Below are 13,376 nucleotides of genomic sequence, written 5' to 3'. Positions count from 1 at the left end.
TGGTCATATACTAAGGAGCATTGGTGAAGGAAATGGCCGCACAATCCGAGCTCTCCGTCATAGCGGGGAGGATGAGGGATGATGGGTTCCTGAACCGCCACTGGTGACGTAGCGCTGGTGCCTGGGTCAGGAGCTTCCGGGGTGGTGGCTGGAACGCGTGTCGTTAGGTTTTCTCCATTCAATGCCAGGGTGGCCAATGCCCCTTGAAGCTCCTTGAGCGCTTTTTGTTGCTGTTCCATCATTTGCCCTTGTCTCATCAGGGCCTTGCAGACGCGCTTGTGGTCAGTGGGGCCCATGTTTGGCTGGGTTATTCTGTCAAGAGTAACCTCCGAGTCTGAACAGGATAAAGACCCCGACCAGACACTCGAGGAGTTTAGTCCAAAGAGTTTATTATAACAAAAATTGCACGTCGGGCATGGAAAACGAGAGTGCACAAAAAGGGAACAGGAAAGTACAAACAAAATTCACAAAGTACCAAATAAGGGAGAGATGAGAACGTCTGGGTAGGTCAGTCCAACAGGGAAGGAAGGTCGACGAGGGAGCGGAGGCTGCAGGAGAGCAACTAGAGCAAAGTAACAACAGAAAACATCAAGTGAGCAAAATACAACTAGATTAAAGTACAAACCATAAGATCACTAGGAAGAAGGACGTGGGGCAGGAGTGCAGGAGAGTTCACTGAGTGACGAGAGTGTGGCAGAAGCTCTCCTGCAGTAGCCAGCCTTGAAAAGCCCATGATGAAGATGGGTGACAGGTGCAATTAAGTGATGAATCAGATACCCCTCTTGCCTTTGCCATCCAAGCATCTCTTAATGATACTGAAGTAAACTTTGGACCCATTTTTGGTGATGATGGTGATAATAAACACTCCACGCTTCCCTGGAATCTACATTACTTTGAGCTGTATGCAGGTATAGTGTAGAACTGGGTAATATCTAACAGTACTGTAAAATATTACTGCCATTATTGATTCTTTAAGAGTTTTTCCTATTAGTGATTGGGTGTAAAATGTAAGTTCTCTCACCTCAGGCTCACTTTTTCATCCAAACATTCCAAAACCAAAAGATATTACATGTATTGTGATATAACCACAACAACATAATACATTTATGTATGCTACTTGATACATTGATTGTCAAATCACACCTAATTACCTTTTTAAATCTTTCGAAATCTTGCAGCACTCTACACTGAGTGACGGACCTTTAGCATCAAGCAGTCTTCCAGCATCATCAGACCCAATTTGAAAAAGAACTCTGTCTTTTAAAATTAAGACGAGTAAATATAGTTGATGATGTCCTTATTGTCTTTATTTACTTTATTTATTTAGTTTATTTACCAAACTACTGAAGGCTAATCTAAAAATGGAGTTCATAAATGAGAAATCTGTGGACAGTGATGGTGTGTCAAGAGAAGTATACTCTGTATTCTGGGAACATTTCTTGGAGCAGCGTGAGGGGGAAGATGAAAGAGTACCCAGACTACGACCAGACTATTCTGTGAAGAAATGGCATGGTCGTGGAAGAGTATGGTTGAAAGGATACCTAGACCACAAAATCATACCAATCAGACTGTCACCAGCTTTTGTTCTTGCCTGTTGTCAAGGACTTGGTTCAGAGGATGAAGAACTCTTGATGATGTCATTTGCCAGATTTCTTTCAGAAAACGTGCATGCATCACTTGAAAAAGCACTACAGGGTAACATTGATGAAACTGTTTAAGAGGACTTACTCAACGTCTTCTCAATAAGCGGCTCGCACTGCCTGCCCTCGACAGACAATATACGGGCTGCCATTTTAACAATGGCACATAAAGCTCTTCTTCAAGACCAAAAATTCATCGTTGACTGTTTCTACTCCAGCACTTGCAATGCCGAACCAACACTCATAACCAAAGAAAGCATAACTGAGCTTTACGTATCTAAGCGACCAACTAACAAGAAAGTGGTCGAGATGATTAAGCCATCAACTGAAAGCCTAAATCCACAAGAGCAGACAGCTCTTATCTACCTGCTACGCTATGTGAGAAGCATCAACCAAAGAAAACTTGAAATTTTCTTACGCTTCTGCACAGCATCCACTGTGCTGTGCACACACGCAACCGAAGTAACTTTTAATAGATTGTGTGGTTTAAGTCGTAGGCCTGTAGCACACACATGCAAAGCAGTTCTTGAGTTACCATGCACCCACAGCTCATATCCTGAGTTTCGTCAAGAGTTTGACAATGTCCTGTCTGGCGATTGTTTTTCAATGGAAATTGTGTAATGTAATATTTGTTTTGCTTCTACTGACATTGTTATGGCATTTGTTTGCTTTGGTTTTGTTGATTTCTTGTTCATGATTTTGCTGTAATATTTGTCAGCATGCTGAGTTTTATATTTTTGTTTGACTCCAGAAGACAGTTCAACTTGCTGTCAGTTTACAGTAACTGTCAAGAGCACTTAGTTCAATAAAAAGGTAAGTCCTCTTTCATGTCCTGCCAAGTTGTTTTTATTTGCTGTTTGCTTCCTGTTCATGACTGATGTGACAGTATCATCATATGATGTACAACAAATTAAAGTCTGTAATTCTAAAAGCAAATGAGACATCCTAAACCCACACAAGAAAGAAGTTATCTCGAGCAGTCAAAATGTACATTGTACCTTCAAACAACTGTAAATTTAAAAAACTGCAGATATTCTTAATGTCTTTAACAGTCAGTATGCGCATAATAACATATCAAACCTTTTTCCTTTTTTTCAAAATAAAGCTTCTATGTAATTCCTGGGAAAACATGCCAACTGACAATGTTGGTAAATGAAGCATAGGGGACTGCAGAAGAATTGTCTGATCACATGTTCAGTTTAGATCAGGGGTGTCCAAAGTCGGTCCTTGAGGGCTGCTGTCCTGCATGTTTTCCAGATTTCTTTTCCTGACACACCTGATTCAAATGATCAGCTCATCAGCAAGCTCAGCGGAAACCTGATCATGATCCTGATCATTTGAATCAGGTGTGTCAGGAAAAGAAACCTGGAAAACATGCAGGACAGCGGCCCTCGAGGACCAACTTTGGACACCCCTGGTTTAGATGGATACAAATGTATTATTTAAGTATATACAAATATAGCCGAACTAACTACTCTGCTGCCATTTTCACACAGAAACACAAACCAAAATGCAGTGGTTAGTCTCCCAGACCTCACACATCCATGAAATACTTTCTGGTGAACACATGATAGTTTCTGGTGAGCACGCGATACGATCTGGTGAGCACCAAATAGTTTCTGGTGAGCACCTGATAGTTTCTGGTGAACATGCGATACTTTCTGGTGATCACTAGAAATGTTTCACTTTGTTTTTTTTTCCCCCATGGCCCTTTAGGGGCTCCGTACGAATGTGAACTCGAAACCATTCGTTCCCTCAAAAATCATAGCTCCTACAAGTCACCAAATTCCTCTGCAAAACCACCTACAATCCAAACAGCTGCTCTCTCTCTACCGAACAAGTAGCTTCCATCGATCTGGTGAAAACACTTGTTGAAGCCATTACAGCCAACAGAATCCCCATTCCAGAACCTGAAGTATTTGCAGGTGATCCATTGCAGTATAATGACTGGAAATCATGTATTTTCGGACATTAGTGGATTGCAAAAATCTACCAACACAAGAAAAGCTCTTCGACCTGAGAAAATATGTTCAAGCTTCAGCAAAGAAAGCCATTGAAGGTAACTTTTTGTTTGGAACAGAAGACGCCTATTTTGCAGCTTGGGAAAGTCTTGAAGATAGATATTGAAACCCCTTCATGATAGGTAAATCATACCGTGACTGATACACACTTGCCCAAAAATCACTACAAGAAATTAAAGACTTGCGTGACTTTACTGATTTCCCTGCCTTCCCATGCCTTCCCTCCAATGCCACACATACAAGGCTTACAAGGTTCAAATGATTGCAGAGAGAATATGAAAATAGCAGCAAAGCTTCCAGATGCCAGATAAGTGCACACTGGACCAAGGAAAGTAACAGTTTCTAGACGAGAACAAAAACATTTCCAAGCTCAAGTCATTGTGTCACTTTTCTAAACAAAGAAGCCAGAATTGCCTGTAACCCCATCACTTTGTTGCAAGCAATAATATCATCTGACCAAGAACACAAGCATTTTGTAAAAAATAAACCAAGAAGTTCCGCTCACAATGCTAAGACATTATGCACAAGCAGCAATGAGAAGACACGCCTGACTTGTATCTTTTGCAATAAATACGGTCACACTCTTCAGAAATGCAAAAGGCTAATGGAGAAAGTAGTTGAAGAACGAGTTAAGTTTGTACGGTCTGAGAATTTGTGTTTTGGTTGTCTCAAGTCCGGCCACAACTTCAAGAGCTGTTTATCTAGAAGTGTGTGTGAGAAATGCAGAAAAGCACATCCAACATGTCTACATTAGGATAGAGAGTAGAAAGACAAAGAACAGAAGGTCAAAGACAAATCAAGAACTTCCAAAAGACGAACAAGACATAGAAAAGGTATCTCAAACACAAGAACAAGCATCCAAACAAGTCACATCAGAATAGTGCGACAAAAGGACATAGGTTGTACTTTCTTAATTATTCCAGTCTTTTTATCTCCCGTAGAAAATCCAAGAAAAGAGAAGTTAGTATATGCTTTGCTCGATACCCAAAGCGACACCACTTTCACCCTCAAGGACACCGCCGACTCACTCAATACCAAGGCTTTGCCCACCAAGCTCAAGATTTCCACAATGAAATCTAAAACCAAAGTCGTGTCCAGTCACAAATTAAAATACCTACAAGTAAGAGGCTTTAATTTAGACACAAGAATCAAATTGCCAGCAACCTACACCATAGACTATATTTCTGCCAATAGCTCTCATATTCCCACAAACAAGAAAGCAGAAAACTGGTATCATTTGAAGCATCAATAAAAATAAATGCCTCCTACACTTGATTGCAAAGTTGAACTACTCATAGGCTATAATTGTCCTCAAACTCTACTCCCTTTAAAAGTTGTCAGTGGTGAAAGAGACCAACGATTCGCACAAAGTCCCTGCTTGGTTGGAGCATCATTGGCTATAGCCACCCTGAAAGTGCCTATGAAGTTGAAATAGGAGTAAATCATCATGTTATTGTGAAACAAGTCTTTCCAGCAGTTGAATTGTCAAAAAAAGTTTAAAAAAAAAAAAAAAAAGTCCACTTTGTGAACAGAAACAATCTCACAGAAGTTCCTGATCCAGCAGAGAAGGACTTTGTGGAAAGGACTATTGAGGAAAAATAAATGTCAAGAAGATTTAATGTTTCTGTCCCAGGTTAAAAAAGCCACAAAACAAAAGGAAAATGGTCATTTTGAATGACCTCTACCCTTTAATGTAGATAGACCAAATTTACCCAAGAGTTGACCTTGTGCAGAGCACAGGCTTCATTGCTTGGAAAAAAAAAAACGTCTAAGAGTGGATGAGCGCTACTTCAAAGACTATGTAGCCTTCATGCAAGACATAACAAGAGGCGATGCTGAAAAGGTGCCAGAGCACGAGATAAGCAAACAACGAGCCTGGTATCTCCCTCACCATGGCATATACCATCCACAGAAGCCCAGTAAAATATGAGTTGTTTTCAATTGCTCTGCAAAATTTCAAAACACATCGCTGAATGAACATCTCCTACCTGGACAGGATCTCACAAACACCCCTGTGTCTGTGCTGTGGCTTCTCAGATGAAATCTGGGAAGGAAGCAGCTCACGTTGTCCTCCTTTATCTGTCACTCCTGCTTAAACAGGTCAGTAAATGAAAGAGAACTAATTACTGCTTCTGTTTTATTACATAGTGATATGTTATTTCTGTTGACTTTTGTCGCGGTGAACCAACTTTTTCGAATGGTATTGGCACTTAATTGAACAATCGTTTCCCACCGTACTAGCGTCGTCGTATAACTAACATGACCCAGAACGCACATGAAATGTGTGGAACATGTTGTTACCCTAACATCTAATGAAAAGGTGTCAAAAGTATAATCACTATATGACTCAACAACAATAATACATCAATAAAGAAAACAATCAAGAATATCTGATCAATGTAATCGCTAACACATGATTGATTAGTACACGTGCTTTACTCTGACTACTACTAATTGCTGTATTGATGAGGTCAATTAACATATTATTTATTGGCACATCATTGATTAATTACTAGGATTTATTAAGAAATGACGAAAGAAAGGTTTATTAAATTTCTCCAACACCACATAACATAGGTTTGGACTGCCCGCCATATGGAGAATTCGCCTCAAAAGCCCAAACACGGAACAGATTAATCTTGAAACACGGGGGCCCACTGGGGCCCATATACAGTATATATATATATATATATATATATATATATATATATATATATATATATATATATATATATATATATATATATATATATATATATATATATATATGAACTTTTTACTGCTGGATGGAGTGAATTTATATAGCACTTTCGACACCATATGATTCCAAAGGGCTTGACAAAAGCTCACACGCACTCATTCGCCACTCACCTATGTACATATCTAATTTTTTAGAGTTTTTATGCCAATGAGACGCTCCCTTCTAGAAATAAACACTGCCATCTAGTGTTGTATTTCACCATGTGCAGGTGAGCAAGCGGAAAGTGTTGCAGTTGATAAATAAAAAATCCAAGTCTTCAAACCCACATTGCACTGTCACCCAGACCACAATTTGTTCAGCTCTTCTCTCTCTTGTCTTATCTGATCCCAAAAGAGAAAAACAGATGCACACAAGCGCCACAAAAATTCCAGCAGTAGACAAGGCATCTAAAATCAATAGTTTTCTGGGATTACAGCCAAAGACAAAAAAGGAAAATCTGCCTTTAGTTGTTTACTTTAGTTGTGTGTTTACTGTAAATGCTCCTGTTCATGTTTGAATACAAAGCAATACTGTGTGTATTGTTTTGTCTTCAAATTTTATTTTTTGGAAAAAAAATATTTTTTGGAAAAATTTTAGGATAAGTCTATTTCCATTGTTTTAATTTGTCAACCAGAGGAGGACTTCACAATACAATCAAAATTGAAGAGGATTTTCTTCCCTCTATTATGCACTCAGTTGAAGTGGCAATGTCTGATGTAATAAAATGACAGAAGGCAGGAGGCAAGGTTTCATTTTTGAAGCTTGTGAAGATTATGATATGGCTTGTGTTGGAGAGGCAAAAGAGAATGTGCGTTTGAGCCAATTAAACATGTTTGAGATTTATTAGTGCCTATGGGCATGGCAAAGTAGCGAGAAAAAAAGACACCGAGCTGTGCATACATTGGCCATAAAACAGCCGAAGTAGCAGCCAATTTGGTTTGAGGATACCTTGGATCAGTGCTGGGAAGCTACTTGGAAAATACAGCAAACAACTCATCAACCTGAGCCCTCATTTAGATGTAACTAAACTACACTAAAGCTTCCCATGTAGCTAGTTAAGAAACAATTAAATGACCAAAGAAGCAAAAGTGTATTAGTTCAAGCTAATTCAATTGGGGTGAGAAAACCTACATTTCAATTGATTTTAACTGCACTATTGGGATACGCTGCCTGCTGCATATAGAATGAGCTCAGTTCTGACTAAGTGAATGTGTGTGGCTGTCTCTCTATTAGTTCTGGGTGATAAGATTGATAAATGTATATATTGTCATACAAAGTGACACAATATGCCTCTTGCAATACGTTGTTCAGTTTCCAATACATTTTGAAATGCCTTATTTTCGTAATATTTTCTTTTTTTTTTTTTTTTTGCAAAATGTTTTTTGTCATATTGTGAATTTTGTTTTATATGTACGTAAGTAATTCCAAGTGCTTCAAAAACACCACATTAAATGTTACAATACATTACCTTTCGAGTGAGGCAATGTTCCAAAGCAAAAGTGGCGGCAGAGGAAGAGGGCAAACAGCAAAAAAAAGAAAACTTTGACACGAAAATAGCATTTCTTTAGTTTCTACCGTCATAGTCAATTATATACATAGTTGAAAGATTGGCTTGAACTAAACTACTACCACTCGACTGTAGTTCATTTCAGGTTAATCAATTTTTAAAATATTGAACATTCTTGGTGTTTGTACTTTGACATGGACGGTCAACTGTGGGACCTTATATAGGTGTGTGCCTTTCCAAATCATGTCCAATCAACTGAATTTACCAGAAGTGGACTTCAATTAAGGTGGAGAATCTCTACTGTGATCAGTGGAAAAAGGATGCAGAGCTGTATTTTGAGCTTCATGGCAAAGGCTGTGAATTCTTATGTGAATTATTATGTAAATATTATTTCTTAATGTATGTAGAAAATAAAAATCTTGAGTCATAATGTATTGTGAATAAATTTTGTTAGTGTTTTATTCAATACAATATGAAATGAGGTTGAATGATGACAAACTATGGAAAAAGTGAAGTCCTGTGAATACTTTCAGGATGCATGGTTTGGATACAAAACACAGAAGACTAAATTAAGCCTTTTCCAATTAATTATTAACTAGTTCACGACCATCCCTCTAAATGATGGGTTTAGCCGTCATTGACAATTGCCCGTTATAGCTGCTTGCAGCTCTTGTTATTATTCTCCGAAATGAATCGCTTTTTTAGGGCCTAAAAATGCATGAAAAGTCACCAAATCTAAAAAATCGATTTTAAGCGCCATCTAGAGTCGAAAAATTCTACTGGGTCCCGGCCCGTTTCACCTAGAGCAGGGGTGTCCAAACTTTTTGCAAAGGGGTCCAGATTTGGTGTGTTATAAATGTAGGGAGGCCAACCTTGACAGGCATTCTTTACATATAACAGCAATTAATTTAAATACATTTCAACGAGCCGTTCTGTGTTTCATATTTGCTTTTTTATTTTAATTTCAGCTATCTTAAGCAAGTGTTTTGGTTAATTTGAAACGTGCATATCAAAATTTAATTGACATTGATTATTCAAATTGAATATTCACTTAACTTCACATTTTTTAACACTTTAATTGTTTGTAAGAGTTGAACAGAGGTAATAGTACTCTTGGGTGTAAATTACATTTGAAACATAAAAAAATATCTCACCATGGCAGTTTAATATTTATAATAATTGTAAACACAATAACAGAGAAATAAACAAGTAATAGTCATATCAACAAGTGCAGGGCTCTTTTAAAATATGACATTAGTAACTATAAATGTTGATTGGATTTCAGACTGATCGTAAATGAAAAATGACTTGTCCGCATGAGTGTGATGGGTGAAACTGAGATCTGGAGTGCAGGACAAAGGCCAGGTGTGGCTCTATGACAGTAGTATGGATGTGCAAGATGTCTTGGAAGTGAGAGTCCAATAGCCGTGTCCTCACACGACTCATTTAAGTTCATAACCAAGAATGTCTTTTCACACAAATACGTCGACCCGAACAAGCTTGGCATTTTCTTACCAAACGCTCGAATCAGTGTTTCAATGTTTCAATTTCTCGCTGCGTTCATTACCTGTGATCTTGCCATATACATCAGCATGTTTTGTTTGGTAATGTCTCTTCATATTGAACTCTTTAAAAACAGCCACTGTCTGTTTGCAAATGAAGCAGACACAGTTGTTCCGTATTTCAGTGAAGAAATTGTCCAATGTCCATTTATCCTTGAACCGTTGGCCCTCGCCGTCAACTTTCCTCCTTTTGTTGATTGTCGCCATTTTAGAAAGTTAGGGGCTCATACAGTCAATTACCATCCATCCATCCATCCATCCATCCATCCATCCATCTTGTACCGCTGTCTTCCGGGGTCGGGTCGCGGGGGCAGCAGCTTGAGCAAGGAAGCCCAGACTTTCCTCTCCCTGGCCACTCAATCCAGCTCTTCCGGAAGGATCCCCAAGCGTTCCCAGGCCAGCCGAGAGATATAGTCCCTCCAGCGTGTCCTAGGTCAACCCCGGGGCCTCCTTCCAGTGGTACATGCACGAAACACCTCACCGGGGAGGCGTCCGGGGGGGGCATCCTAACCAGATGCCCGAACCCCCTCAGCTGGCTCCTCTCAACGCGGAGGAGCAGCGGCTTGACGCTGAGCCCCTCCCAGATGACCGAGCTTCTCACCCTATCTCTAACGGGTCACCCTGCGGAGGAAACTCATTTCGGCCACTTGTATCCGGGTTCTTGTTCTTTCGGTCACAACCCACAGCTCGTGGCCATAGGTGAGGGCAGGAACGTAGATCGAGTGGTAAACAGAGAGCTTCGCTTTTCGGCTCAGCTCTCTCTTCACCACGACAGACCTGTGCAGAGCCCGCATGACAGTAGACGCCGCACCAATCCGTCTTGTCGATCTCACGCTCCATCTTACCATTACTCGTGAACAAGACCCCGAGATACTTGAACTCCTCCACTTGGGGCAGGACCTCATCCCCGACCCGGAGAGGGTTGCACCCTTTTCTGACTGAGGACCATGGTCTCAGATTTGGAGGTGCTGATCTTCATCCCAGCAGCTTCACAGTCGACTGTGAACCGCTCCAGTAAGAGTTGGAGGTCACGGCCTGAAGAAACCAACAGCACCACATCATCCGCAAAAAGCAAAGATGCAATGCTGAGGCTCCCAAACCGGACCCCCTCAACACTTTGGCTGCGCCTAGAAATTCTGTCCATTAAGGTAATGAACAGAATCGGTGACAAAGGGCAGCCTTGATGGAGTCCAACCCTCACCAGAAAAGAATTCGACTTACTGCCAGAAATGTGGACCAAGCTCTGACATCGGTCATACAGGGACCAAACAGCCCATATCAGGGCGTCCAGTCCTTCTTGCCATAAACTAGTTCCTAGCGTGTTCGTTTGCTTTGAAAGATCGCCCATACCACAACATAGTGAAACAATTGATTTAATCCAGACAGAGTGGGAAAGTACATGAGGCCTCGGGCCAGTCCTGCCAAAGGTCGGAGCAGAAAATGGCAACGTTTCACCTTCAACATTCAGTTCTTATACCCTTTTGGGGCAGCTAGTCCCACTGTGGAATGCAAGTGTGTGTGTGTGTGTGTGTGTGTGTGTGTGCGTGCATGTGCGTGCATGCCTGTCGGTGTGTGCGTGTGTGCGTGCATGGGGGTCTGTTTGCGTGGGGATGGTGTATTCAAAAGTCGGAGCAGAAAATGGCAACGTGTTCTGCCGGCCATTCTTTGAAGCGGGAGGAAGTCTGAGCACCATAAACTCTGACTGATATCTTCTCTTGAAGGCCACACCTAGCCTTTTGCTCCTGGTGGAATGTTGTCTCGAGGGTGCTATCTGTTCCTTTTGGAGGTGCCGACTTGTCTTTATTTCCCCTGGGCCAGGACTATATCTGCTTTATACTGACATTACGTCGTCTCAATCTTTATTAGAATAACACAGTTCCATGTACACACTATTTTATTGATATATTGCATTTGAAAAATTAAATTTCCTTCAAGAGGCGTGACAGCCAAGACAGCCCTACAACATCCAGAGCCTTCAGGAACTCCGGGCGGGTCTCATCCACCCCCGGGGCCTTGCCACCAAGGAGTTTTTTGACCACCTCAGTGACTTCAACCCCAGAGATGGGAGAGCACACCTCGGTGCCCGAAGACTCTGCTTCCTCCGAAGAAGACGTGTCGGTGGGATTGAGGAGGTCTTCGAAGTATTCTGCCCACCGATTCACAGCGTCCCGAGTTGAGGTGAGCAGTGCCCCATCACAATGTCAATGCGGCACTGCTTACCCCCTCTGAGACGTCGGATGGTGGAACAGAATTTCTTCAAAGCCGAATTTCTCCCACACCCGGGTTTTTGCTGTGGCGACCGCCGAAGCCGCTTGGCCAGCCGATACCTGTCAGCTGCCTCTGGAGTCCCACAGGCCAAAAAGGCCCGATAGGACTCCTTCTTCAGCTTGACGACATCCCTTACCGCTGGTGTCCACCAGCGAGTTCGGGGATTGCCGCCACGACAGGCACCGACCACCTTACGGCCACAACTCTGAACCGCCGCTTCAACAAAGGAGGCGCGAAACATGGTCCACTCGGACTCAATGACCCTCGCCTCCCCCGGGAGGTGGGAGAAATTCTGCCGGAGGTGGGAGTTGAAACTTATTCTGACAGGGGACTCGGACGTTCCCAGCAGACCCTCACGATATGTTTGGGCCTGCCGGGTCTGGCCGGCATCGTCTCCCACCATTCGGAGCCAATATGTCACCTGGTGGTGATCAGTTGACAGCTCCGCCCCTCTCTTCACCCGAGTGTCCAAAACATGCGGCTGCAAATCCGATGATACAACCACAAAGTTGATCAATGAACTGCGGCCTAGGGTGTCCTGGTGCTAAGTGCACATATGGACACCCCTATATTTGAACATGGTGTTCATTATGGACAATCCGTGACGAGCACAGAAGTCCAATAACAACGCACCGCTTGGGTTCAGATCGGGGGGCCGTTCCTCCCAATCACGCCCCTCCAGGTCTCACTGTCATTGCCCACGTGAGCATTGAAGTCCCCCAGCAGAAAAGGGAGTCCCTGGAGGGAGCGCTCTCCAGCACACCCTCAAAGGACTCCAAAAAGGGTGGGTACTCTGAACTGCTGCTTGGTGCACAGGCACAAACAACAGTCAGGACCCGTCCCCCCACCCGAAGGCGGAGGGAGGCTACCTTCTCGTCCACTGGGGTAAACCCCAATGTACAGGCGCTGAGCTGGGGGGCAACAAGAATGCGCACACCAGCTCTACGCCTCTCACCGCGGGCAACTCCAGAGTGGAGGAGAGTCCAACCGCTCTCGAGAGGACTGGTACCAGAGCCCAAGCTGTGTGTGGAGATGAGTCCAACTATATCTAGTCGGAACTTCTCAACCTCGCACACCAGCTCAGGCTCCTTCCCCTGCCAGAAAGGTGACAATCCATGTCCCAAGAGCTAGCTTCTGTAGCCAAGGATTGGTGCGCCAAGGTCCCTGCCTTTGGCCGCCGCCCTGCTCTCTTTTCACCCGACCCCTATGGCCCCTCACACAGGTGGTGAGCCCATGTAAGGGGGTACCCACGTCATCCCTTCGGGCTGAGCCCGACCGGGCCCTATGGGTGCAGGCCCGGCCACCAGGCGCTCGCTAACGAGCTCCACCTCCAGGCCTGGCTCCAGAGGGAGGCCCCGATGACCCACGTCCGGGCGAGGGAAACATAAATCCATTTATCTTTTTCTTCATATGGGGTCTGTGAGCCGTGTTTAGTCTGGAACCTCACCTAGGACCTGTTTGCCATGGGTGACCCTACCAGGGGCCTGAAGCCCCCAAAAACTTAGCGCCTAGGATCACTGGAACACGCAAACCCCTCCACCACGTTAAGGTGACGGCTCACGGAGGGGACAGTCAATTACTCATATACTAATTTGCTGTTCCTAATTGAGCCTATAGATGGCAGCAATTAGCACACGC

At 43.0% G+C, this 13,376-nt stretch overlaps 1 long non-coding RNA gene and 1 pseudogene across 1 annotated transcript in view; one reads left to right on the top strand and one right to left on the bottom strand.

The window, feature by feature from the left end:
- The window catches only part of LOC148409186 (uncharacterized), a 48,531-nt pseudogene extending 46,270 nt beyond the window's left edge, over positions 1-2,261 (top strand).
- Positions 1-13,376, bottom strand: part of LOC148409185 (uncharacterized) — a 125,984-nt gene that overhangs the window by 67,063 nt on the left and 45,545 nt on the right. The window lies entirely within an intron of this gene.

This window comes from Hippichthys cyanospilos, chromosome 17 (genome assembly GCF_059441005.1).
Source record: "Hippichthys cyanospilos isolate Australia breed blue-spotted pipefish chromosome 17, RoL_Hcya_1.0, whole genome shotgun sequence".
Classification (NCBI taxonomy): Eukaryota; Metazoa; Chordata; class Actinopteri; order Syngnathiformes; family Syngnathidae; genus Hippichthys; species Hippichthys cyanospilos.
The sequence above is the reverse complement of the archived record's forward strand: the minus strand, read 5'-3'. Positions and strand labels throughout refer to the sequence as shown.